This window comes from Podarcis pityusensis (genome assembly GCF_964106645.2).
Source record: "Podarcis pityusensis genome assembly, chromosome: 9".
NCBI classification, from domain to species: Eukaryota; Metazoa; Chordata; class Lepidosauria; order Squamata; family Lacertidae; genus Podarcis; species Podarcis pityusensis.
This window is the reverse complement of record NC_138034.1, coordinates 37679179-37706059: the sequence shown is the minus strand read 5'-3', so window position 1 is coordinate 37706059 and position 26881 is coordinate 37679179. Positions and strand designations below refer to the sequence as shown.

At 42.8% G+C, this 26881-nt stretch overlaps 1 protein-coding gene across 4 annotated transcripts in view; it reads left to right on the top strand.

The window, feature by feature from the left end:
• The first annotated feature begins 3354 nt into the window (after positions 1-3354).
• Positions 3355-26881, top strand: part of TRIM2 (tripartite motif containing 2) — a 51783-nt gene continuing 28256 nt past the window's right edge. The window contains exon 1 of one of the 4 annotated variants that reach the window (XM_081022179.1): positions 3355-3650. The gene's annotated coding sequence lies outside the window, so the exon portion shown is untranslated. Of the gene's footprint in view, positions 3651-3982; positions 4272-15469; positions 15604-21409; positions 21824-26881 lie in introns of those variants that run through there. The other 3 variants (XM_081022182.1, XM_081022180.1, XM_081022183.1) reach the window with 3 other exon arrangements.

The following is a 26881-nucleotide window of genomic DNA, read 5'->3' as shown; positions in this document are numbered from 1 at the left end:
TCATTGTACCAGATTGGGTAAGGGCAGTGCATGGCGTGATTAGATATGCTCCTGCAATGCATGGGCAGGGGGCAGGAAAGGAAACCCCAGCACAAAATGGTCGTATAGGCTGTAAACTGTCCTGTGATCTTGGGGTGAAGGGTGTTACATAAATTTAACACACACACTGTCTACAGCAACAAACAGGGCCCACAGCTGAGAGCTGCTCACCTCATAATACAAAGGTACCTCGGGTTAAGAACTGAATTTGTTCTGGAGGTCCGTTCTTAACCTGAAACTGTTCTTAACCTAAGGTACCACTTTAGCTAATGGGGCCTCCCGTTGCCGCCATGCCACCGCTGCGCGATTTCTGTTCTCATCCTGAGGTAAAGTTCTTAACCCGAGGTACTACTACCGGGTTAGCGGAGTCTGTAACCTGAAGCGTATGTAACCTGAGGTACCACTGTACTTTTTCTAGGCCAGCATCCTGAGCATTGCCAGGCATTTGGACCCAGCAACTATTTTAGGATGTGTTCACATTACCACCTTAGAGTGCAGTGAAGTTGTTGCTTCTTGGTGCATTTTGCAGCTCTTCCCTTTCTTCTCAGCTGTTCAAATCAGGACAGAGAAGTCTTTATCCTATGTAGAAAAATGTTCACTCTGGAGTGCTTAAATCATTCCTAATTTGTCTATTCAATCCATATGAAGTACAGGATACATAACAAAGTACAGGATATGTCATGTGAACATGGATTAAAATCCCACCACTGGAAACTGGAATGTGAACACAGCCAATATTTTTAACTTAGGATTTTGGGCAGTCAAAGCTTAGCTACTTTTTTTTTTTACATTCCGAGTGTTGCATGAAATCTAATGTGCACATGGCCCAGAGGCTGTGAATGTTCAATGAAGCTATAAGTTTCATTTCTCACAGTGTCAAATTACAGAAAAGAGCACATACGGAGCAGCTCTATAATCTACCTGGAGGGTCCAATTGAATTTTACATGTAGGTAGGCAGAAGAGTTTCATGTGGATTTCCTCCCCACCCCCGCAAAAAAAAAAAAAAAAGCCATAGAAGACTGTGATCACAATGGAAGAGCAACAGGGGAGGGGCTGCTTAACCCTTTCTCAGGGTCCTCTGCTCACAATCAAACCCACTTCCCCAACTGTTTTTGCTCATGTGGGGGAATTTTTTTAAAAGAAAGAAAATGTGCAATAAGACCAGCATCAGCAGTTGGCACTTCCAAGAGGCTGGGGGAAGAGACTGGCCATCATTGCTCTCCCCAACATTTGCCTTTTGCTTCTGCCGGTCTCCTCTGGAGTAAAGGATATGGGAGCCAGCTGTATGTCATCTAGCCTGGTAAGAACTGAACTGAATTTAAGCCAGATGCGTAGGAGTGTGCATCTGTGTACAGTGGTACCTCAGGTTACAGACGCTTCAGGTTACAGACTCCACTAACCCAGAAATAGTACCTCGGGTTAAGAACTTTGCTTCAGGATGAGAACAGAAATCACGCGGTGATGGTGGGAGGTCCCATTAGCTAAAGTGATACCTCAGGTTAAGAACAGTTTCAGGTTAAGAATGGACCTCCAGAACAAATTAAGTTCTTAACCCAAGGTACCACTGTACTTAAGCCTAGATCATGGTGTGGTTGTCATTGTTTGCTAAATGATTTATTTTTTTCATTTTCAAATCTACTGACGTGCTCTATATTTTGTACAGTGATACCTCGGGTTAAGTACTTAAGTCGTTCCGGAGGTCTGTTCTTAACCTGAAGCACCACTTTAGCTAATGGGCCTCCTGCTGCTGCCACGCCGCCGGAGCGCGATTTCTGTTCTCATCCTGAAGCAAAGTTCTTAACCCGAGGTACTATTTCTGGGTTAGCGGAGTCTGTAACCTGAAGCGTATGTAACCCGAGGTACCACTGTAAATTATTTTCTGTCAGAGGCTTGTCTTCACCTGGTATCTTGTATGTATCTGCAAAATAACATTGTTCAGGGGCATTGTGGGAAATTCAAAGGGTGGCTAGACAAAGCCACCTGGCACTGCTCAGATTAGAGTTCTGCCGTTGCAATCACATAAGCCCAGCCAGGGCCCACGGACAGGTGAGCTTAACATAGGGAGCTGCCTTATGATGACTGAATCAGACCATTGGGTCCATCTAGCACAATATTGTCCATACTGACTGGCAGCAGCTCCTCAGGGTTTCAAGGCTGGGGTCTCTCCAAGTGCTATCTGGAGATGATGGGGACTGAACCTTGTACCTTCTGTATCCAATTCTGGTGCAGAAGAAGAAGAAGAAGAAGAAGAAGAAGAAGAAGAAGAGGAGGAGGAGGAGTTTGGATTTGATATCCCGCTTTATCACTTCCCGAAGGAGTCTCAAAGCGGCTAACATTCTCCTTTCCCTTCCTCCCCCACAACAAACACTCTGTGAGGTGAGTGGGGCTGAGAGACTTCAGAGAAGTGTGACTGGCCCAAGGTCACCCAGCAGCTGCATGTGGAGGAGCGGAGACGCGAACCCGGTTCCCCAGATTAGGAGTCCACCACTACACCACACTTACCCCTGACCTAAGGCAGAGGTAGCCACCAGTGGCTCTCCAAAAAATATATGAAGCCCCAGATGTAGCCTTTACTCATACAGGACTTGCTCCATCCCCTTGATCTTTACGGTTGTTGTTTTCTGAACCGTTTCTCAACAATACGCTTTTCAAGGTATTCTCCCCCCCCCCATCAAACTGATGCCTTTCATATGTTTTGGACTACAGGTCCCATCAGCCAGTGGGGTAGAGTTGTTATTAACTTTCAGAATTTGTTAAGGGCAGAAGGCATCTCGCAAAGTTGCTATGTGGACAGTAATATAACACTTGGGTGTAAAGCTCTCAGGGTTTATGAATGGTTTTGCAATGGAATATTTAACCAGAGAATGAAATTAATTTCCTTTATAGAAGCAAAGGGGGTGGGGGGTGGATACGGGAAAAAAATCCTTCATTAATAAAATCGGACTGGCAAGTATTGCTCCTAAGCCCTCAATCTGAGCAAAGTATCAGGAGCCTCATTATACTGGTAGTGTCATTTTGAAAATCTCTTCGAATGTGGATTTCTGCCATGGTTTAAAGACCGAAATTAAATTTATTCAGCCAGTCTGCCAGAGGAAGGTCAGTTTTTTCTCTTCCTCTGTGTGTGTGTTTTTAAAATACTATTCGGATGTAAATGTCACATCCATTTTGGAGGCCACTCATAATCTGGGCCATATACATTATGTAAGGTTTCCATGGCAACAGTTTCTCTGAGGGGAAACCTAGCTGTCTGCAGTTTCCACAGAAACTGCTCCCTGCTGAGACAGGTGCCTCGGAGGGAAGGGAAGGGAAGTGGAATGAGAAGGATCACGTGACCTCTGCAGCATACAGGCGCTGTAGCAGATGCAACGGTGCGCTTCCTCCCTCCTCCTCCTCCTCCTTCCTCACCTCTCTCCCTTGCAAGGATCTTGGGTGGGGAGCTCTCCCGCCCCCTGCATCCTGTAATGCACATCTCTTGATCACAAGACCTTGGGCCTATATGGAGGTGGTCCTGATTTGGAAATGCCACTCACCCCGCGGACACTGAATCCGGGCACTTCAGCCTTTCAGGTCCAGCCTTTCCAGAGTCACTTTGCATGGGAACATTTCACTGGTAAATGAAAACTCTCTCTCTCTCTTTTTTTACTTCCTTTTCTTTAAAAAGCTGGAAAACAGAGGAAGGGGGTGGGGTGGGGAAGCCCGTTCTCCGGATTATTCTTTTGCTCAGCGATCCTAGTTCCATTTAAATTAATGGGCTAAGAAATACGAGGTGCATTTGTGTGTGTTTTTTGGCCCTGGTGAATCCAGGGAGTTAATCTGTCTTAAAATAACAGGGTGTGAAATAACGATTCCAAGAGATATGACGATGATAACCCTTTCATTAAAAAAAAGCATAGCACCGTTTTATAGCTATAGTTAAGAAGGAGGCGGCGAGGGTTATACTGTGGCATTCATGGGAGTCTTAGTGCTGGCATAACTGCAGATTAACATGCAGCCTGTTTCATCTTCTGCTGTCACCTCTTTTCCTCTTTATGGGGAAAACAGCCTGACATGGTTATTAAATCTGGCAGCTGGGTTGTGCACGCAGAGCATGTAAGAGAATGAGTGGCTTTCAGAGAGCAGCCTCTGTTTTTCGCTGCTCCTGGGCTTGAGAGACGGTTCAAAAGGCTCTTTCTCCTCTTTGTAATTACTAATCGGTGGATCACTGCACAAGTATTCGCAAACAATTGCAAATGTAAGTATTCTTGGCTTGGCTTGTTTGCTGCTTTCAGGTTGCCAATTAAGGGTAGGGGTTTCGGGGGGGTTGGTTGGTTTTGTTTTTACTGCAGTGTTCTAGTTGAAAGAGCAACAAGATGAAAGCCAAAGACCAAATCGGGCAGGAATGTTTCTTTGTAGGAATGAAGTGACTTTACATTGAATGGTTAAAGGACGTGGGGAGAGAAAGATTGGTGGCTAGGGAAGTACTGTTTTGCAGTTGCTAGTGACTGCAGGTTTTCTGTGAGAGGTAAAATCAGAACCTCAAGCATTTATTTTTTTCTACCATGCTTGCTTTAAAGTGTTACATCTAGAGAGATGTAAGGAACTGCTTATTCCTCGAAACAAAGGTTTGTTTTTTTGTTAATCTGGTATACCTGGTTAATTTTTTTAGAAATAAACCCAAACCTGTAGCTGAGAAATTTTGCAGGTACTGTATCTGTTTGGAATAGCTGGAGCAGGGTGTGTTAAACCTGCTAGAAAGGAAAACAGCAATACCAGCAAAATGCTGAGAAACACCTTTCTTTCTTTTTTTTTTAAAAATAGTCTTTTGTAATGTAGAAAGATGATCTTTTATTGCCTTTGAAGCATAAAATACTGAAATTTTTTAAGCTTCAGGGTTTTCTCAGTGCTGAAGGTTTAGATTTTTTTTCTGACATTCTTTTCCCATTCTTTAAAATATGCATTTCATACCTAATCAAGTTATTTCACTTTTTCCTTTTAATATATAAGACTGCAGAAATGTGGGCTTTGGGAATATAACTTTCCAACTCTCATTCTGTTACAAATAAAACTTGCATAAGAAAAAAAAAGGTGCAACTGGTATTATGCATACTCTAATCAGATAATTGCATGAGAAATGCCTGCCGTTTCCAGTCTGTCTGAGTTGTCATGTCTCGCTTGTTTATTTCCAGGATGTGTTATTTACTAGAGATTCAGTCATGGTATCCCATTTCTATCTATGTAGCAATTTTGTTACTGCAATTCTTTCACGTGCTTGTTATAGGAGGGAAGCGTGAAGAGACTAAAAGGCTGCTTATGTCTCAATTTGGGTGTTCCTTTAAATGGCTTGGGAAATGGTTTACATGCTACCTTCCCATCTCCTTTTTCCAAGTTGTAATAATCATAGTTTTATGTAACCTCAGAAATAGACAATTACTCTATAGGCAACTGTGGTTACTGTTAACTTCCAAGCCATGGTTTGCAAACACACTTAAAACCATGGGTTGGACTGCTTAGCACTAACTATAGTTTACTGAATCCTAATGTCTTGGCAACCTGGTTTATTACAAGTACAGAAATGGAGAAGAGAAACTGCATGGAAAAGGAGGGATGGATTCAATGTTCTGTATCACTGAAATTGAGCCTGTTCTGCTGTTCCAGGCAAAAGCACACATGCATTCCCTGTTTTACTGCAGTGAAATTGGAATGCTGTGCATTTGTTTCTGTGTAACCTGGAAAGCTGTGTTCTGTATAAAAATATAGCTTGGCAACCCAACAAGCTAAATGCAGTTTGGAAATGCTCTGCTTTTTCCTTTTTCCTGAAATAGCCACACCCTGTTTCACTATCTCTGAAAATGATTTTATTTGGTGACAACTGACGGGTTTCAGTTTCCCCCAGGGTGCTTTGTTAACAAACCAACTGCTGAGACAAGTGGTTTCAAGGGCAATATCCATCGCAAAAAAATAAAATAAAATGGAATATGATGCCATTGGGCACCATGTGTGCATGGTGAAGGAAGGAGATTTCCCAGCTGGGAAAGGTGCCTGGTGGAAAATGTCTAATCCAGGATCAGGCTGGATTAAAGTCTCGCATTTAGAAATATGACGATATTTTTTAAATCAAAAGGATTATCATTAAGCTATAATGAATTTGACTTTAATGTTGTTGCATGGGGTGGTTTTGAAAAATGGCTAAAAGTTGAGACATTTAAGATTCCAAATACGTGATGGCTGTGCTGCCTTTTCAACTACTGTATGCTTCATATTGTATCTAACATCTAGTGGTTAAGAGCCAAAAAGAAAGGCAATCTGCATGGAAGCAATGTTCTCTCTTAAGAAAATCTGGTCCATAATTTGCGTAGCTCACTGACTTCCTTTGGTTGCTTAAATATGTAAAAATGGCAGTTTGTGCATGTCCAGATGCAATCTGTTGTTAGTTCACTAGTTCCATTTAAGCAAATGTCAGGCTCAGAGTCCTGGCTGCAGATTGACCCTAATAGGGTCCTTGGCTGCTCACTTGCTCTTTGTAGCCTGGGGAACCCCACCCACATTCCACCTTTGCCCAGCTATGATCAGCCATAATCAGGGGACAGGATAGCTGTTCTCATGCTGCTAATCAGCCATCTTTTTAACACATTGTGGGAAGCTTTTGCTTCCAATCCTGCCAAAATCAGTGGGCAATGGGGAAAGGTGGGTGTGGGTGGAAAGGTTGTGTGTGTGTGTGGGTGTCTGGGTGTGAGAGAGAGGTGTGATGGCAGCACTCGTCACCACTACTGGTGATATCCACATGTCTGTGGCATCCAAACACCCATTCACTGCTGGATATGGTCCTCGAGTTCAAAAAGGTTGCCCATCCCTGGCAAAAGCTTAGTGAAAAGTGCTACAAAATCTGGGCTGTGATTCTGTTTTATTTATTTTTTGCTGAATGCATGAAATGAGATGTCCTGTTTTTAAAATGCTTCTCTGAGACAGGGCTTTGCTTTTTGTCTCATGGAGTGAGCTGTTTGATTCAGACGTCATTGTTCAAATGCTATCAGTTAAGCTAAGGGTTGGCCAAGAACGTGAGGGGGGGGGGGGGAGAGGAAACAGGCCCCCTCCAGTCAAGGTGTGCAACAGTGTCCAAGGGAGCACAGTGTTGGGAACACAGGAAGTGATCATCTACTGAGTTGGACGTTTGGTACAGCTACGTCAGTATTGTCATCACTGACTGGCAGTGATTCTCCAGGGCTTCAAGTGTGAGTCTTTTACATCTCTACCTGGAGACACCAGAAATTGAACTGGGGACATTTTGCACGGGATAAAACCCTCTCTGTCACCTGCTGCTACCAGTCAGTCTTGAGGATACTGTGCTAGTTGAACCAATGTTCATCCTACGTTTACCTGAGACAGCAAATCCCACAAGCACCTCCCTGTCCCATCCTGGCAGTCAGTACAGTAATAAATAATACAGTAATAATGTGTTGCACTTTCATGATACCCAAAATCTGATTGTTTGCTGCACTTTCACTACACTCCTTGGTATGTTCCATTATGCACATAGATTCATAGAATTGTTGAATTGAAAGGGACCATTTGGGTCATCTAGTCCAACCCCCTGCAATTCAGGAATATTTCACCCACTCGAACTCATGACCCAAAGATGCTCTACTGACTGAGCTGTGTTCTGGTTGTTGTTTTTTAATATCACAGTAGTGGTGGTCTGTAGACCAATGCAAAAGGGCTGGGAGTATCTGTTCCTCTGCAATTGAACCAGCTTGAAACAAAACAAAAAAACCCAAACAGTTATATTTCACAGAAGATTATACTGAGAAGTAGGAATGAAAAATGCTATGTCAGAATGAATTGTGAAAACTGGAAAGCCCTAGGTGGCCATGGATTTCAGACAATACTTTAGCCTACAGATAAAATTTAAATTAGTAATCAGTTACTGTCCAGGCACTAGGTAATTAGTATGCAAAAGCTAACCAGTGATGCTTAAAACTGGTTAAGGACTTAAATGAAACAATGCCCAATATGGATTCACATGGACAGATTCCTTCTGTAACATATTCTTGAACTGCAAGCAAATTTCTGCCTTTGGGTACAGAAAATGGTTTCTTCTAAAGCAAAATTTGCCGTCTTATACTTTCCAGCTCATCCTATTTATTTGCTGAGGTGGGCAGTGTCATTTAGTAAATAACCGCTGTTGCAGTTTGAAGATAGATTTTAAAAAATATGCTTTAAAGTCTATTAATAAAAGTCAAGATGATCAAAAGGCCATTTTAAAGCAGCAGGGTAAGGCATGTAACATAGCTTCCTTGTGTAAGGCCAGCTGTGAACACCACTACATGGGCTTTATCAGCCATGAAACACAGTACTTAGGAATCAATAAGTATTGATGAGAAAAGAAGCAATTATTTACAGCGTAATTACAGAGATGCTGGTGGTAGTTCCGTTTAGTGCTGACCTTGACATTTTGGGCATGGAGGAAAATAAATAATTGCCTCTAATTCAGGGGTGGCCAACTCCCAAGAGACTGCAATCTACTCACAGAGTTAAAAACTGGCAGTGATCTACCCCTTTTTTGGGGTTCGGGTAAAAGTTGTTGAGCTTCTTTTTTTTAGGAAGGAGGTAAAATGTTGGACATGAAAATGTGAACAGAAAGAAATTGCATTGCATCAATGTTTTAAATAAAATTGAGCATTTACCCCCCCTTTCTTCACCAAGTACAGCTATTCTTGTGGTGTTTGACCTAAGTATGGTATCTTTTGTTCACTCTGTATATTGTGCAAATTGCACTGCCATTCAAGTCTGCTATTGGGGTTGATGATGGCTGCGTTCAAGCAGCACTTTATTCCTTTTTCACAATGTTTCTTTACGTGATAATTTCCACGTTTAACATGCTCTTTCACATAACACAAACGCCACTTCTGGGAAACTGGCAGAATCTATCTGAAGTTTAGCACTAATTTCTGTGTTATTTGCTTGTGGAAAATTGCAAGAGTTTTGCATTGTAATTTCACCTAACAAAATTTTGGGTGTACGTGGAATACATGTCTTCCCTGCCATTTTAAAATTTAGCGCAATGTGGTGGCATGTCAATCAAAAGCCACAGTTCCATAATACAACAGATAATGCAGTGTAAAAGGAACATAGAACTGTTTGCATTATAATCAGGAAGAAAAATGCAATAAACCCCATGTCTAAATGCACCCTAGGCGAGCACCCTTGAGGCAAACAGGAATGCACAGTTTTTCTTTGTTTTACCCTTTGTTTACTTCATAACATCCCCAAAGGGCCTAAACCTGTTTTCAAAAACTCTCACACTGTTTAAGCCTCTGGAATAGGGACTAGAAGAAAAATCATAGCTCAGTAGTAGGGTATCTGTTGTGCATGGTGGTAGGTCCCATGTTGACTCTCCAGGTAGGGCTGGGAGAAAACCTCAGAGAGCTGCTGCCGTTCAGTGCAGACAGTACTGGGCTAGATGGAGCAATGGCTTGAGTTAGCATAAGGCAGCTTCCGAGGTTCCTAACAGGGATGGGGACCTTTAGGCCTTCCAGATGGTTTGGACCTCAGTCCCCATCATCATTGATCATTCAACATACTGGTACTCCAAAATGTATTGAGGGCCCCTGTTTGGGGAAGGCTGAGGTTAGTCCTTCCTCTCCCACAGCCCCAATTCCAATTGGCTGTATTATGAGAAGAATTGATGTGGGGTGAGCCAGCTACGGGTGTCCCATGTAACGTAGTTTGGTGACCTGCTCAACTGAGCTAGAGTTTCCTAACACTCTGCACCTGAGAAAATTGGCCTGGCAAGTTAGGTTCTAATGTGGATCTTCATTCTTCCTCCCAGGTTTCATTTCTAGAGCAGCTTCCACTACCTGATCTGCTATGCTGATGATGGGAGAGAGCATATCTCGAAAAGGAGGCCATGGCTCAGTTCTTACATAGCAACAAGCATGTTTAATAGCTCTTTGGGTTTGAATAACATGCTACTGCGCACTGTCTGATCATTCCTGCTTTGATCCCTTCTCCCCTCAACCCCGGCCCAGCACAAACCTTGAAGACTTGGTTTGTTTGTTTTTTTGTCTGAATCTGAAATTGTGGTTTTTTCCTTCTGAAGTTCAGCAAGTCATGATTTGTTCTTGGCTTGGCCAGCAGATATCCATTCTGTTTGCCTCCAAAAACCTCTGTAATTCAGCTGTGCAAGTCATCAAACTAGATTTTTATGTGGGACATTCCTACTTAGATCATCCTGGTTCTCCTAAAGCCATGGAGAGGGGCCTGATTTGGATAGGAAGGAGAGTTTAACCCTTTGCAACTTCTAAAGTTTGAGTCTCTTTCCCTATGTGCTTTCCTGCCCACAGCTAATATCAGCTGTTTATGGATGATGGAGGAGGAGGAGGAGGAGAGGCCTTCTCTCTTCTCTCTTACCCACCACCAGCTGCTTTAGGAGAAGGAAATGACATGGGAAGATCCAATCGTAGTGTAGTGGTTAAGGTGTTGGACTAGGACCTCCTGGGAGAGACCAGGGTTCAAATCCCCACTCAACGATGAAGCTCATTGGGTCACCATATTTCAGACTGACTTACCTCACAGTATTTTTGTGAGGATAATACGGAGAGGGAGGGAGAGCTATATACACTATCTTTATCTCTTCGAAAGAAAGGTGGGATGTAAAATGGGAAAAACCCCAAGCATAATTTTTGAAACAGCCCTTAGTTATTTCAGTTTATTTGCGTTTTCAAGGGAGCATTTGAAGCGTGTTTTCCATTTTTGTTACCGTGTGTGCAAAGCATATATGCAAACACATTCTGGTGTTGTTGGCTTGCCTGCTTCCACCAAACAAACACTGCAGTAATAAAATCTCAGCTGAGGAGAAATTGATAAAGAGTACAAACGGCACGTGGATGGTACCAGAAACTCCAGATGACATTTTGCAAAATATTTGCTGAAAGGTTTTATTGTTGTGGTTAACAATTGCTGGTCCTTAGACACGCCAAGCAATGATACACAGTGGAGTCTCTCTTTTCCCACACTTGGTGTGTCCAGTCTTTTCCATGGACACCATTTGTTTTCAATCAATTTAGCAATTATAATCAAGCAGAACACCCACCAGCAGACAGAATGAAATGCAGAATAATAGCTCTGCCTCTGTGTTGGGCATAACAGCCTTTCTGTAGGGAGTGGGGGGCGGGGGAGAGACATAAAATCTGACAAAAGTTTGAGTCTTGGAGATAAGATGTAGCACATTTGCAGTATAGTATACAGGGAAACTCGAATTGCTTATGTAGTTAAACCTGTTGAATTAGAAGCCTGCCTGGAGCATCAGGCTCCTATCAGCACTGGGAATTTATGGGAATTGGGTTGAGTGATGAAAGGACATCTGATGTGCACAAACCATACAGCCCAGCTATAGAGCAGCTACTGAAATGTTTGAGTGCCGCCAACTGATTGCACCAAATCACTTTCAGAAACTCTGGTTTTTACCTTGCTAGCCCAGAGATGTAGAACCTCAGACCCAGGGACCAAATGTGGCCCTCCAGACTTCTCTGTCAGGTCCCCAAAACACTCACCAGGCCAAACACCCTTTAATGGGTCCACGCCCCATTTTTGCATGACTGGAATGCAACCTTGAAATCTGATAGTTTCTCCTGATTGTCTGGATGAAGGATAGAAAGGGGCAGATGTAGAAACTCACCTGCTGTACAAAGGTAGATTTTATGTTTGTTGCTCCACCGCCTGTTGCCTCTGCCCACCCACCACTGATATGTATTTTCCACAGAAAATATCCCACTTCATATCTTTATTGGCAACAGTGAATAGATGCATGTTACAAATACAGTGTTAGGCAAGCTTGACAGTTCCAAAGTTTTTATCTTTATTAACTACAAGTAAAATAAGCATGCAAGATAAGATCGCTCTCTAGGGCATAAAAAAAATTCTATTTTTTTCCCTAATGCAAATTACTCTCTGCAAATTACTCCAATTTGCACTGGAGAATTTCCCAGAAAACCCACGTTACTGACGCAATTTTATAATAATGGCAAATATTTGCCAAATGCAAATATCTATGCACCTCTTCTTTCCCAGTTAAGCTCTGAATATATACTGGTAGCCGCTGCTTAAACATTATAAACAATTCAAAGGAACATGTTTCTAAATTAAACATGTGAAAGATCTCTTCCCTTCTCCCCTAATAGTTGGTGGTGTTTGGCTGATCATTGATAATACTTTTGATTTATAATTTGATAGGCATGTTTCAAGAATATGAGAAGTGCATATAAGTATGAGAAAGTTAGCCTAGGAAAAGGAAAGGCTTCTTTTAAATTTTAGTATTGATATTCTGGATGAAGAAATGGATCTTGTTTGTCAGCCCCCCAGAGCTTGTATTACTAGTGATCTCTGTTAATAGCATGACAGCACCAGCAAAGCCCCTTTAACATTCAGAACAAGGTCTTTCATAGGATTTTGACCCAATTATTGTTTGTTAGATCTGAAGGCCACCTTTTCCAAACAGTTGTTCCATATAGCAGTATGGTATTTTTATAGTTCATCATCAATCCAGGATTTCTGTGGTGCTACATCAGAGGTCGGCAGCCTAAGGCCCATGGGCCGGTTCCGGCCCATGAGCTTCCTGGAACCGGCCCACGGCCATTCTGTGGATTGGCGTGGGGATTCCCTGCTTTTTTTTTTTTCTCACCGCAGGGACCGACTTCCGGGTTGGAAGAGCGTGTGTGCACGGGCGCTCCTCCGTCCCGGAAGTGTGCCGGAAATAGCGTGTGCATATGTGTATGGGAGCTCCTCATGGAAGAGCACCGAAAATAGCTTGAGTGCATGCATGGGCACACACAGGTGGCCTGGCCTCAAAAAACGTTGTTAACCCCTGTGCTACATGGTAGTTTAAGAATGATTGTAGCATTTCCTGCATAGTGACACTGAACTTTCTTGGAAGTAGGTACCATTATGTTCAATGTGACTTACCTACATGAGTAAGTGTGCAGTCTAAAGCAGTGTTTCCCAACTGGGGACCATATGGCCTCCCCCGCCCTGCCCCCCCCAGCACAGCCATAGATATTCCCACACCCATGTTTCTGCCATTGAATAATACAGTGGTACCTCGGGTTAAGAACTTAATTCGTTCTGGAGGTCCGTTCTTAACCTGAAACTGTTCGTAACCTGAAGCACCACTTTAGCTAATGGGGCCACGTGCTGCCGCCGCGCTGCCACTACACAATTTCTGTTCTCATCCTGAAGCAAATTCTTAACCTGAGGTACTATTTCTGGGTAACCTGAAGCATCTGTAACCCGAGGTACCATTGTACTTTCACTTAGACTAATGCCATCATCTTCTTAATACCTTATAAGTCAAAGGCAATACTGTAGTTTACTAGTTTGCATTGCAGTAAAGCTTCAGGTTAAACCATTGTATGCAGTATTAATGTAGTAGCAGACCTGATGCTAGCAACTGGGCAACTGACCAAGTATCCACTCAATCCTGGCAAGGGGTCCAGATTCCTATAATCCTCCTCCTGCTGCTGCTGCTGTTCTGTAGCAGACTAGTATTGAAGATGTATAGTTCTGTATGAACAGAAAGACTAGAGGACAGCATGTGGAGAATCTGGAAATTAAAGAATACTCATTTCGATGATCTAAAAACTTGATTGGACAAAATATTTCAGCGTAACAGCAACTGTTATATCCTTAGCAGTTTTATCACAAAGAAATATGACTCTCTTCATGGTAAACAGTATCTACAGCAAAATATTGGCTCTTAATGGCCCTTGAAGTTACATGCATGGACAACCCTATGGATTATCGTGGCTTTTAGAATCAAATGTATGCTGTGTCCTTTGTAAATGGTATAGAAATTAGTATTAGCATTATTTAAAATGCTCTGCAAAAATACAGGAACCACATGCCAAGGAAAACAGTAGCTGCTGAAGTTTCCGCTTGCCTTGTGGTATAGGGATCCTTGCCAGAATTCAAGATGGCATACTTGCTTCCTTAAGGCATTCTGACCAGGAAAATATTATTAGGATCATGTCCATTAAAATAATATGCATCACTTCAGTGTTCAAATTGCTTCACATGCATACTACAACAGTCCTGAGAGGCAGGTCAGGAATATGACTTCCATATAGCTTAAGGCCACCTTGTGAATTTGTGATATGACATTAAATCTGAACCTGCAGCCCCCTGGATCACAGTTCATTCTTATCCACTTCACTGAAAGCAGCTGTGTAGAAGGCTCCTATACAGATTTCAAGGCTGGTTCTCTACTTGCTCCTTGCCCTCCGCTCTCGCCATGTATTTAATACACTTATTTTCACCCCTTTTCACAAGGACCTCAGCCTGGTATAGAATCACAGACGCGGGTGGCACTGTGGTCTAAACCACTGAACCTCTTGGGCTTGCCTATCAGAAGGTTGGTGGTTTGAATCCCTACGACGGAGTGAGCTCCCATTGCTCTGCCTCAGCTCCTGCCAACTTAGCAGTTCAAAAGCACACCAGTGCGAGTAGATAAGTAGGTACCGCTGTGGTGGGAAGGTAAACAACGTTTCTGTGCGCTCTGGTTTCCTTCACAGTGTTCTGTTGCGCCAGAAGCGGTTTAGTCATGCTGGCCACATGACTCGGAAAGCTGTCTGTGTACAAACACCAGCTCCCTCGGCCTGAAAGCGAGATGAGTGCTGCCACCTCATAGTTGCCTTTGACTGGACTTAAACTGTCCAGGGGTCCTTTACCTTTACCTTTTTATAGAATCACAGAACTGTAGAGTCGGAAGGGGCCACATCTAGTCTAACCCCCTGCAGTGCAGAAATCAGTCACCCAAAGTGGAGCTCAAACCCACAACCCTGAGATTAAGGGTCCATTTTCACCCCCTTTTTATTCCCACAACAGCCCTTTGAGGTAGGCTAAGCTGGTGTGCCTGGCGTGCTCTGGTCCATGGAGTCACAAAGAGTCGGACACGACTAAACGACTAAACAACAACAACAGGCTGAGAAATAATGACAAGCTGAAACGTTATGACTTTTGTAGAGAAATGAACCCAAGATCGTCTTGGTGGTCCTATATCATGCTGCTTTTAGTGCAAGATAAATTTATCCAAAATTTTGCTCTGTGTGTGTGTGTGTGTGTGTGTGTTTATTTAACATAAAAGCAGGACCAAACAAAACAATATGTGGTGGCTTGTGAGCTTTTGGCACACACAGCAAATGTGCTTTTTCCTGGAGTGCCTTATTGATACGTATTTTCCCCTGGTCTAAGCATTCCTCCCCCCCTGCCCTGTTCAGCTGTGAGCACTCCCAGCACAGTTAGTTTTTCCTTGTCAGCTTTTCTCACTGCTCCACTCTCCTCTTTAAGAATGAAACACAATATCTTAACCAAACAGATACCGAAGAGGCTCATCATTGGCTGGCACTGTCCCCCGATAGCACGGGTCCCGCCTCTTTGGTTGTGCTGACAAGCTGTTTATGTTTTTGCAAGGCCACCCTTTAACTCAGCCTCCTGGTGGTTATAATGGGACCAATTGTCTGAATGCTGCAGGGAGCAGGCTCCTCTCTTCGAAAGAGGCTGAATTTCAGTGCCTGGAAGGACATAATGGAACGCCTGTAAGTAAGCTCCTAACTGTCCCACCTTTTAGAGGAAATATATATATATATCCTAGGATTACAGAAAATCCTTATTTAGTACAGTTCTTGTGTTTATGATTCAAAAAAGTATTTTGTGTGTGTGTGTGTATTTGGGAAGGAAGGTTGAATCTTTTGAACAGCAGCTACTTTGTATTCAGCAACATGCTTCTGAGGACTCCTCTATTCATACCTCGAATGAGAGTGAGATCATCCTGGGGAGGAACAGAAACAGATGGAACAACTTGCGGGATAAGGTTAACCAGACAAACTCGTTGAAGAAGATCTTTTAAGACTTTTTTTAAGAAGCATAACTATGAGTTGATACTCCTCTAAGTGCTTCTTATTAAAACATATATTAAGCTGCAGAAATTCATCCGAAAGAAGACAAGATGCGAGGTGGGGGGTGGGATATTGAACACCCTTCTTTGCAAACAGTGTTTTTAGAAAGAGGCATGCTGTAGGGTAGAATACAATGCTTCAGAAAAGTGCTGTTGGTTCTCCAAGATGTATTTCTAGGAATAAATAGGTTGTGCTCTGTAGTGTCTGAATAACTGGTCTGTCTATTCAGCTGAAGCATTTTCAGGCTCACAGAATGGAAGAACGAATTAAACACCCCAGCCTCCATGGACAAGTTATGGAACAAATTTTAGTCTCTAGATAAAATGGTAGAATTAATAGAAAACTTTAAATAAGTTATTGTATAGGCATGAAGTACTTCTAAAGAGGATCCTCAAAACCCAATGCTGGAATGGTAAACTTCACTATATTACCACCAGTATCAGTTGTGGGAGCTGATTTTAGCACAGTGTCACTCAATTCCTGAATCATAAAGACCCCGTTTTCTAAATAGAGAAGATAAAGAGATAGCAGGTAAACGACGTCTCCTAGGCTGCAAGGGATGTAATTAACTTTTATAACTTCAACAACTGATATCTTGCCTTGCCTTTCATTTAATTGCAAAATTCCTCCCAACAGTCTCTTCTAATAAGGAGTAAATTTCCTGAGGGAGTTTGCTTTGGTTAAAAGAACTACCCAAACTTCATAAAGCGATCAGACATGCAAAATATCAGGTGAAGCCACCAAGAAAGCAGACTCTTTTTGTTCTGGCAGTTCCCTGCGCTTTTAACAGCTGCTTTACAGGCTAACATTTAATAGCTGCAGCTTTCCAAGTGATGAGTGAAACATCACCTGTTGAATTTCCATCAGCCACCGAAGGTGTTAGAATAACAATAGTCTTGCTAGGAAAAGAAATGGAAGAGCTCTCCAGAGAAATCTTCTTAAGCATCCTTGCATTTCAATTTCATAATATTTTATGTAGTATCTAATATGTCAGATGATACTTAGAAAGAGAAAGTCCTTATTGAAAACACACTACAGTGGTACCTCGGGTTACAGATGCTTCAGGTTACAGACGCTTCAGGTAACAGACTCCGCTAACCCAGAAATAGTACCTCGGGTTAAGAACTTTGCTTCAGGATGAGAACAGAAATTGTACTCCAGCGGTGCGGCGGAAGCAGAATGCCCCATTAGCTAAACTGGTGCTTCAGGTTAAGAAAAGTTTCAGGTTAAGAACAGACCTCCGGAACAAATTAAGTACTTAACCTGAGGTACCACTATAATAACTTTTGCTTATGTTTTGAGATAGCTCCCAAAAGAAGGCTCTGGGTGTAACTTACTTACGTATGGTAATATTAGTCCAATATTTGTTGGAATATTTTGGAATAGCTGTTGGAATATTTAATACATGTTACAATATTTTTCCTCCAAAAAACATATTACCATAAGTTACATATATTTCCCAGGTTGCTTTCCCTCTGGAGCAAGAATGGACATTCTGAAGCCCTCCAGATGTTGCTGGACTCGATTCTCATTATGCTTGACCACTGTAGGCTGATGGGAGCTGGGGTCCAACAACAGCTGTAGAGCCACATGTTTCTGACCCTAATCTAGTCCTGCTGTCTTTGCCAGTTGAACCGGAGCTTTCTCTGTCTCTGCCATCTGTAACTGCGGCAGCTACTACAACATATATTTAAACATTTATACTGACAAGAATGGAGACAGACCTAGGGAAAGAGAATCTGATAAGGATCGTTTCAAAATTCATTGGCAGCAGTCCTATTTGTTAGCACACCAGCAAATAAACCTGTACACTTTTCTGTTCTTAAATAAATGAACATCTTTTTTTAGTATCTTTTAGCCTGGAATGTCAACATTGTTAATAGAAAGTGGCTATCACAATTTAGTGGGACGTGGATGGCACTGTGGGTTAAACCACAGAGCCTAGGACTTGCTGATCAGAAGGTCGGCGGTTCGAATCCCTGCAACGGGGTGAGCTCCCGTTGCTCGGTCCCTGCTCCTGCCAACCTAGCAGTTCGAAAGCACATCAAAGCGCAAGTAGATAAATAGGTACTGCTCTGGCGGGAAGGTAAACGGCGTTTCCGTGCACTGCTCTGGTTCACCAGAAGCGGCTTAGTCATGCTGGCCATATGACCCGGAAGCTGTACGCCGGCTCCTTCGGCCAATAAAGTGAGATGAGAGCCGCAACCCCAGAGTCGGCCACAACTGGACCTAATGGTCAGGGGTCCCTTTACCTTTACTATCACAATTTAGTACATGTGGGAAATGCAAAAATGGGTCTACATATCACCTGGGAAATTTGCCTAAAGCACACCTCTCTCTCTCTGCTAATCTGATAGAAGGCCCTAAAGCAGGGGTAGGCAATGTGATGCCTTCTAGATGTTTTGGACAACAGTTCCCACCTTTGCTGACTTTTGGCCACAAGGGCAGAGGCTGACGGGAGTTGGGGTCCAAAGTCTCTGAAGGGCACCGAGGCACCCCTGTCCTGAAGCTTTGGAGGAAAATGTCAACTTTTCCATCTCCTGCAATTCTCTGTGTCACCTCTGCAGCACTGGCACCAAAGTGTTGTCTACTTTTCTGGGTTCCCAGTGTCAGTGTGAGGGTGTGCTGGGTGGAAAATACTTTCCTTAGTCAAAAGGAGTTCCCTTCTAAAGATGTTCTCTGCAGTGTCTTTCAGGAGTAAGTCAGCCAAGTGGATTTGCCCCTTAATGCTGCTTTCACTGTTATCTTGATTACAATCCTTTTGGCCTGTGGAGACATGTGTGGTTTTAACTATGGAAAGGCGGCATACTAATAAAATGATGATGATGACGAGTTGGGATGAAAATCCTTCCTATATCAGCCACCGAAGCTGCTGCATCATGCCCAGATGGAGGTCAGAAAAGCAAGCCCATTTCCTTTATATCCTTTTACTGAAGTTATGGCTGCTTTCAGCAAGCTTTTGTTGTACATACTGTAATCAGAAACTGCTAGTGGCTCATATAACCACACACACACACACACACAAACACACACACACACACACACACACACACACACACACATTTCATTTCATTCCTTAAAATAGGATGTACTAAGAGTGATCCTCTGATCCAACCTAACATCTGTAGTTTGACATCTTCCAGGTATCCAAACAGAACTCAGGATGGCCTTATATATGTGAACGACCTATAACCCGGCTTCTAAATTATCACTACCCTGTTAAGGATGAGTTGGCAGCCCAGGGAGGAATGCCTTTATCCTTACCCTTCCTTCCTCTTTATATCTTCTCCTGTCCTTTTCTCTGCTCCTTGGTGATATTTAGGATTGGCAAGAGAGATTTTCTTTCACTAGAATAATCTGCAGTTGGGTGAGCTATATTTAGAATAGTGTTCAAGGCATAAAAGAGTATAGCTTAAAAATAATTTTTAAAAACTTGATTATGTCTGGGCACATAGTTAAGAACATGCCTACCCAGTCTTCATTGACTATCAACTGATGATGTGTGATAAGACTCTCATAAATCAGACACCATATTGGAGGGCATCCATATTGCCTCATAATATCTTGAAGACAGTACTTTTCAATGAAAGCACTTCCTGTGTTGAGACAATGAAGCTGCAATTCTGTACCCAGGTTCTTAGGTGGAAGACTCATAGAACTAAATGGCTTACTTTTGAGTAAATGTCTAGTGGATGGTGCTGTAAGAGTAATGGTGTGATGGGGTGCTGTTTATGTGCATGTGTGAATTGGGCTCTTCAGATGAAAAATAGGAAAGCATGGCAAATAACGAGGATAACTCTTATGACTCCTGGTATGAGTATATAAAGTTAGGAAAAGCTAATCCTGGGCTCATTCAGAACTGCTCTGAGGGTGTGTGCAAGGAATAAACTGAGATTGCAAAGCCATTGTTTGCTTCCAGTTTCACTACTGCACTCAGATGACAGATAATGCGCTAATTTGGTGCTGTAGAGTTAAATCGGGAGGGGTTGGAATGCAAACTAATCTGATGGGCTTTGAGCTACAGTTGCTGATTTGAGCTGGGCCACCTGTGTTTATTCTGCCAGTCCATGATCTGCGGTTTGGACTAGCAGATGGCAGCACAAAGATCTGCACGAAGCCCCTGTCTGGTTTGAAAGTGGACATGCTTCACTTTCTGTGTGTGTGTGTGTGTGTGTGTGTGTGTGTGTGTCTTGTTTGGTCGCTTTCTGCACATCTGCATGCAAATCTCCACGTAGAAACTGACTGAACTGTGTCAAAATTCTGCACAATTATGTTGGGTCTGCATGTGCCAGGCCAGCTGGAAGGAATAATATTGTGACAGAGCTGCCTGTGACAGTCCTAACGCCCCACCTGGGTCAGCTGGTGTCATTGCAGTGAATTGTATGATCTGCAGCTAAGGGGATGTGGTGTTTGCAAGCTTCACTCTCTCCTCTGTGATTACATCAGACTATGAATCAGGTCAGCTGGAGCCGGGCTGGAGGGTGTGCGGGATTTAGCTTTCTGAGTAAGCTTCTGTCATCCTGGCATTTTGACCAGTTTGAAACGTGGTGTGTAGGCCATGCACTTGATCCCTCTCAGCATGAATTTCATTTGTTCTTCCAGTTCCCTCCTGCCCCTCCCCAAGCATGGTTTGCCAGGCATAGAGACTTGCATACTGATACAAAACTGGAGACAGGCTGTGAATCTGTATTGGGTCTGGTTGTAGGAATATATTCATTGACACTGGTGAGATCTAATGCTGCTTTCAAGGTGCACTGCTGAAATTCTAAGATATATTTCCCTGGCAGTCAGCTAAACATGCAGTCTTCTTTCAAAACAATGTGGTTTTCTTTTTAAAGAAATGTAGGTTTGAAACGGACATGTACTTAAACTTGTGAAATTCTACTGACAACCGGATAGAATGTGCCTTTGTGTTCCTGATAGTTCACGAAGAACTGGTGTGTGAATGGTCTGGATGCTTAACACAATAAATTCTACCCCTAGAACTCTGAGTAAATAAATTTTACCCATATTTGCTTTTTCTCCTTTTCCATTTTCACTACATCACTGGTGCACGTCGAAAGTGGTGGCAGCCTTTTAATTTGTAGAATTTTGAGATAATGTCGCAACATTCCGTATATCCACCATGGAATAGTGGAGCAATGGTATTTGGAAGGAAGTTCTTACTGGGGTTTTTTTTTTACTGGTTAAGTTTTACTACAACTCCTTGCATTAATTTTCATTACAAAGCTTCTGTTGAAGTGTTAGAAATCTCAGAAGAATTGTGTTCTTAACAGCAATTCTGCTGTTGATGCAGAAGTGTGAAAGATGAGAGATGGAGGGAGGGAGAGAGAGGGAGGGAGGGAGGGAGCACAGGGCCCCTCCCCCCAAGTTTGTTTTGAGAGGAGAGGGTGTTGGCCGTGTGTGAGGTCAACAGCTGGCATTTTGATAGCTTTTTGCCTTCAGTCATTGCAGCTTGAGAGAACAGAATACCAGCTTGACAATTACAAAAAGGAAAAAGGACTTTTGCCCAGTTCTGTATGTCAGGAGTTGTCTGGCTGCCGGAAGAGATTGTGGGATGCTCTGTAAGCTGGAAGAGCCATGAGAAAGAAAACAAATATTTCCTGATTTTTTTTATTTTTATTTTTAAAAATCCTGGCTCAATGCCAGGCTTCTTGCTTGTGAAATGTGGAAAAGTGTCCTTATTAAAAGAGAATGTACTCAAATTTTCCAGGAGAAAAAACATTATTGCTTTTAAACAACTCTTTTAAAGTTAGTTCATCATTTCTTGTTTCCTGTTGTGCGTGTTTTTAAACCAAACCCAAGCGTGGTAACCCCCCTTCTATTTCTTTTGGTGGAAAGAAGATGTTCAACAGATAAGGTAAGTCAGCAAACTGGAAGTGCATGGTTTTTTATTTTTATTTTTTAAAAAAAGTTTATTGCATTTTAAATGTTAGGAAATGATTCCATGTCTGCTGAGTGTGGAAGTAGTGACTTTATTTAAAGGTGTTTGATCTGCTTTTGTCTTTGTACAGTTATTCAATAACACCTTATTACTTAGGCTAGGTGTTTGGATCTCAAATGATAAGCACATAATAGGATTATAGGCATACATGATGGAAATAACAGAGAGGTGGGGAAAGAAGGTTTTGGTGTTCTCATGTGTTTGGATCAGAGGTTTTTTAAAAAAAAATCTGTGATCACATTACATAGTCTTAATGACATTTGTAAATTAATTGCTTGTGTTAACCTTATTGTACAAGCGGTAATATTAGTGCAGATGGCAACTGGAAACTGTTGGCATTCATTGAATGTTGACAATACTTGAATCAGGGGAAGTCAGTGGGTGAGAATCCCCAAGTTTCTGATATTCACAGTTAACAGTTAATATAATTTGTAATGTACTAGGGACCTGTGAGGGGTTTTTTAAAAAAAAACAACTGTGCAGTTTTTTTGTTTAGCCAAAATGTAACCTTATAAGCAACTTACAAAGACTAGGCCTTTAGAAAACTTAGGCTCATTTGAGATTGCAGTGGGGGGTGGAGCTGTCTTATCCGGCCAGATGTAAAGGTTAAGCGATTGTTATGACGAGTGTCATTATTGCTTGCTATAAAGAATGTGTGAAACTACTGTGGTGCATTGCTATGCAATTGCTTATCACAGGAATGCTTCCTTTTATCAAGCCAAATAATTACCCATCCTTGGGAACCAAACTAGGAGGTGGATATGCTTATCACAGTCTGCTTCTCCTGTTTACACAACTTTGGAAATCACTTTTGGTTTCTTACTTTCAGTGCACACAATGAAAGCCCAAGTTACTAGAAGAGAATGAAACATGGGGTGGGGTTGGATGGTTTCAGGAAGGTCTATTTATGCACATTTAATAGGGAGTGAGGCCTAGTCCAGATACTGTTTTCAGCTGTATCATGGCTGCTTCTCCCAGAGGCGCAGCAAGGTCAGGTGGTACCCAGTGTGAATTTTTTTTTCTCCCCCCCCCATTGCAATTTTTGAGCTTTTTAAAGGGAGGGTGTCCCAAAGCTGTTGACCTTTTTTTAGGGAGCGTTGGTCGCGAAACAGATATGCCCGCAGATTGCACAAATCTGACCAACGATCACATAAAACCGTGTCAGTGCCACCAGCCATGGGTACAAGCACTGACCGCTGGGGATGCCAGTGACGCCCACCGATTGAAAAAATCCAACCACTGATCGCATAAAACTACCTGCCGGGGATGTGAGCACCACCTGCCGGGGTGGTAGTGCCAGGCCGATCGCTGGGCGTATTTGCGTGATCAGCGAGCAGATTTTCACAACAACGATCACATCAATCGCAAAAATCGGGGGCGGACTGTGCTACCACCCCCTTACGACACCCCTGGCTTTTCCCCTCCCACTGAAGATCATGTGTCACATGAATGGGGTTAACTTAATGGTCAAGTCTAATGATCAGGCTTCAGTAAATCTGCAGCTCCCCCCCCCCCCAATTTTGAAGGTGCAGAAGTAGGTGGAAGCTGCACTGGCAGTTGTGTGGTGATCCCCACAACCTTCCCAGCTCCTAAGATTGAAGGAAAACTGGGAGTTTTATGGCAAGGCAAAGAGCACTGGCCATAGGATTAGCATGCCTTCAAGCAGTGGCGTCCATCGGGGCAATTCACCCCTTTTTCACCCAGTTTGGCACACACCCACATATTTGCGCACACACACTGGCTGGGAGCCTCAATGACGTCCCTCTGGAGGATTCACTCAGGGCAAAGAACCCCACTAGTTCCCCTCCCCCAGGTAGCTATGGCACTGCATCCATGTTGGTATATTCCTCTTGTTGCCTGGCTGGGAAAGGCAAGTGGGGAGTAGAGATTACTTTGCACTGGTAGAGACAAAAATTGAAATCATGTTCAGCCGCCTTGTGTGATTGGGAATAGTGACATTGCAGCCGTCTCCACACCAAGTAATGTGTGTGAACTGGGCCTGTCTGTGCTATACTTGCATGCTTGCTCAGAAGTGAGTCACACTATTCCCAATTGCTGCAAGTTGCATTAAACTTACTAGTCCTTTTCAGTACAGTGGTACCTCGGGTTACAGATGGTTCGGGTTACAAACTCCACTAACCAGGAAGTGGTTGCTCCAGGTTAAGAACTTTGCCCCAGGATAAGAACGGAAATTGCATGCCAGCGGCACAGCAGCTGCAGGAGGCCCCATTAGCAAAAGCATACCTCAGGTTAAGAACCCTTTCAGGTTAAGAACGGACCTCTGGAACGAATTAAGTTCTTAACCCGAGGTATCACTGTATACAATACAGTGCTACCTCGGGTTACAGACGCTTCAGGTTACAAACGCTTCAGGTTACAGACTCTGCTAACCCAGAAATAGTACCTCAGGTTAAGAACTTTGCTTCAGGATGAGAACAGAAATCGTGCAGCGGCAGCTGGAGGCCCCATTAGCTAAAGTGGTACCTCAGGTTAAGAACGGACCTCCAGAACGAATTAAGTTCTTAACCTGAGGTACCACTGTACTAGGTTAGTGTTGCACTATTAAAACTGAGATTTTCCCACATTATCTCCTTTTTAGCCCAATTCATCTCCATTTCACTTAGTAGTGAAATGCTTTCAAATGTGATTGGAAGAGCTGGCATAATAACTGAAACAAGAACAATACAGCATTCACAAAATTATTGGCCAGGTTTACATTTTGGCAACAAACTTTATGAAAAATCAAGCAATATGGTGGCATAAATACAGAGATTAAGCCTATTTTGTCTTTCAAGAACTTAAGGTAGTACAGAAATTGTATCCTGTCATTGACATTTGCACACACTTGGGCACAGAGGAGGTTGGAGTGCATTCACACTGTCAGTCCCAAGCACACAGTGGTTTCTGGAATAAGTAAACCGAACCTGTTAGATTCAGAGTCCTAGGTGGTTATGATGAATAACCCAATGGATGTGAAGGCAAATAAAAAGCAAATGTCTTAATTTAAGCCTGGAATCCTCTGGCTCTAATGCTAAGCTATCTAAAGGGAAGAAAACTGCCAAAGCCTTCTGAATAGTACTTGGCATTGCGTTAGAAATTGTTACACTGGGTGAGTGAGCACTGTATTTTTGTGTATCTATTGCAGTGTGTTGTCTTTAAGCATAGCTAAATTAAGACGAGGGCTAATCTCAGGACATGCAAAATATGCAGGATGTATCTAGAACTTCCTGTCCCAGCTGCTGGTTGTATTACTTGGGTGAGTTTATAAACAAGCAGGCATGATGCTTTCTTTGATGCTCTAATGTCATGGGAGGCATCAGATGACAAAAGGCTCATAGTCTGCCCTGGTTTTCCATGACAGGAAAACAAATTGGAGAAATGTAGAGTTGGAAGCTACCTGAATGTCAAGTAAATCACCTGCCTTTTCAGGAGTCACCTTTTAATTCCAACCTGCAGCATGGAATTCACTTTGAATTTCCTGCCCCATCATCCTGCCTGTCAGCTTCATAGTGGTGATGGTTTGTGAGCAATATACCAGTTGTAGACAAATTATCCCGTGCGTCCTTTCTGCTATTAAAATAGTCTCCTGTTCCAAGAATGAATGCCATTGTTTGTCAATGTTATACTATCATGTATCACAATGACAGAGCATAAAATATATATAATTTGTTGTTGTTTAGTCGTTTAGTTGTGTCCGACTCTTTGTGACCCCATGGACCAGAGCATGCCAGGCACTTCTGTCTTCCGCTGCCTCCCACAGTTTGGTCAGACTCATGTTTGTAGCTTCGAGAACTCTGTCCAACCATCTCGTCCTCTGTCATCCCCTTCTCCTTGTGCCCTCCATCTTTCCCAACATCAGGGTCTTTTCCAGGGAGTCTTCTCATGAGGTGGCCAAAGTATTGGAGCCTCAGCTTCAGGATCTGTCCTTCCAGTGAGCACTCAGGGCTGATTTCCTTAAGAATGGATAGGTTTGATCTTCTTACAGTCCATGGGACTCTCAAGAGTCTCCTCCAGCACCATAATTCAAAAGCATCAATTCTTCAGCGATCAGCCTTCTTTATGGTCCAGCTCTCACTTCCATACATCAGTACTGGGAAAACTATGGCTTTAACTATATGGACCTTTGTTGGCAAGGTGATGTCTCTGCTTTTTAAGATGCAGATATAATTACCTCCTGATTTATTTCTCATCTCGCTTTGGACTCTGAATTGGAGCCTATATAATTGGCATGACTACCTCTTCTGGTTATTTTATATCCATACATAAGATACGTATAGAGAGAACTAGTTAGATTTTGCTTTACAGAGAAACTAAATAGTTGTTGCTTTTACGTTGCTTGCTGACCTAGCCTCTGAAGTAATTTACAGACCCAGTAAACAAAAACAGAAAGTGTGTGCCTAACCTTAGAATTGTGACATGTAGTGTAGCTTTGGGCTGCTTGTTTGCTAATGGTATCAGTTTTCATCTGGGAGGTGGCTTGGCTCTCATTCATGTGGAGTGGAGTGGAAGAGTCCTATTTTTAATGACTGCTGTTGGCCTTTTGCCGTAACGTTGGAATCTGGGTTGCCTTAACTAGTTCATTGTGCCTTGCTGTTTTTGAAAGTTCCAGAGCACTAATGTAACATGTAATGAAAATTATTTGGTCTTTGACATGGGTCCAAATTAAGATTGCCTGTGAGCGCTCCAGTTGGAGAACAGCCTTTAGCAAAGGTGTCATGGGCTTTGAAGACACTTGAACTCAGGAAGCAAGGAAGAAACATGCTAAGAGGAAGGCACGCTTGGCAAATCCACACCGTGATCAACTCCCACCCAGAAACCAATGTCCCCATTGTGGAAGGACATGTGGATCCAGAATTGGCCTCCACAGTCACTTACAGACTCATTGTTAAAACCGTGTTTATGGAAGACAATCTTACTCGGCTACGAGTGATCGCCAGAGAAGAAGAATTTTCCCAACCCTTATTTTCCACTTGG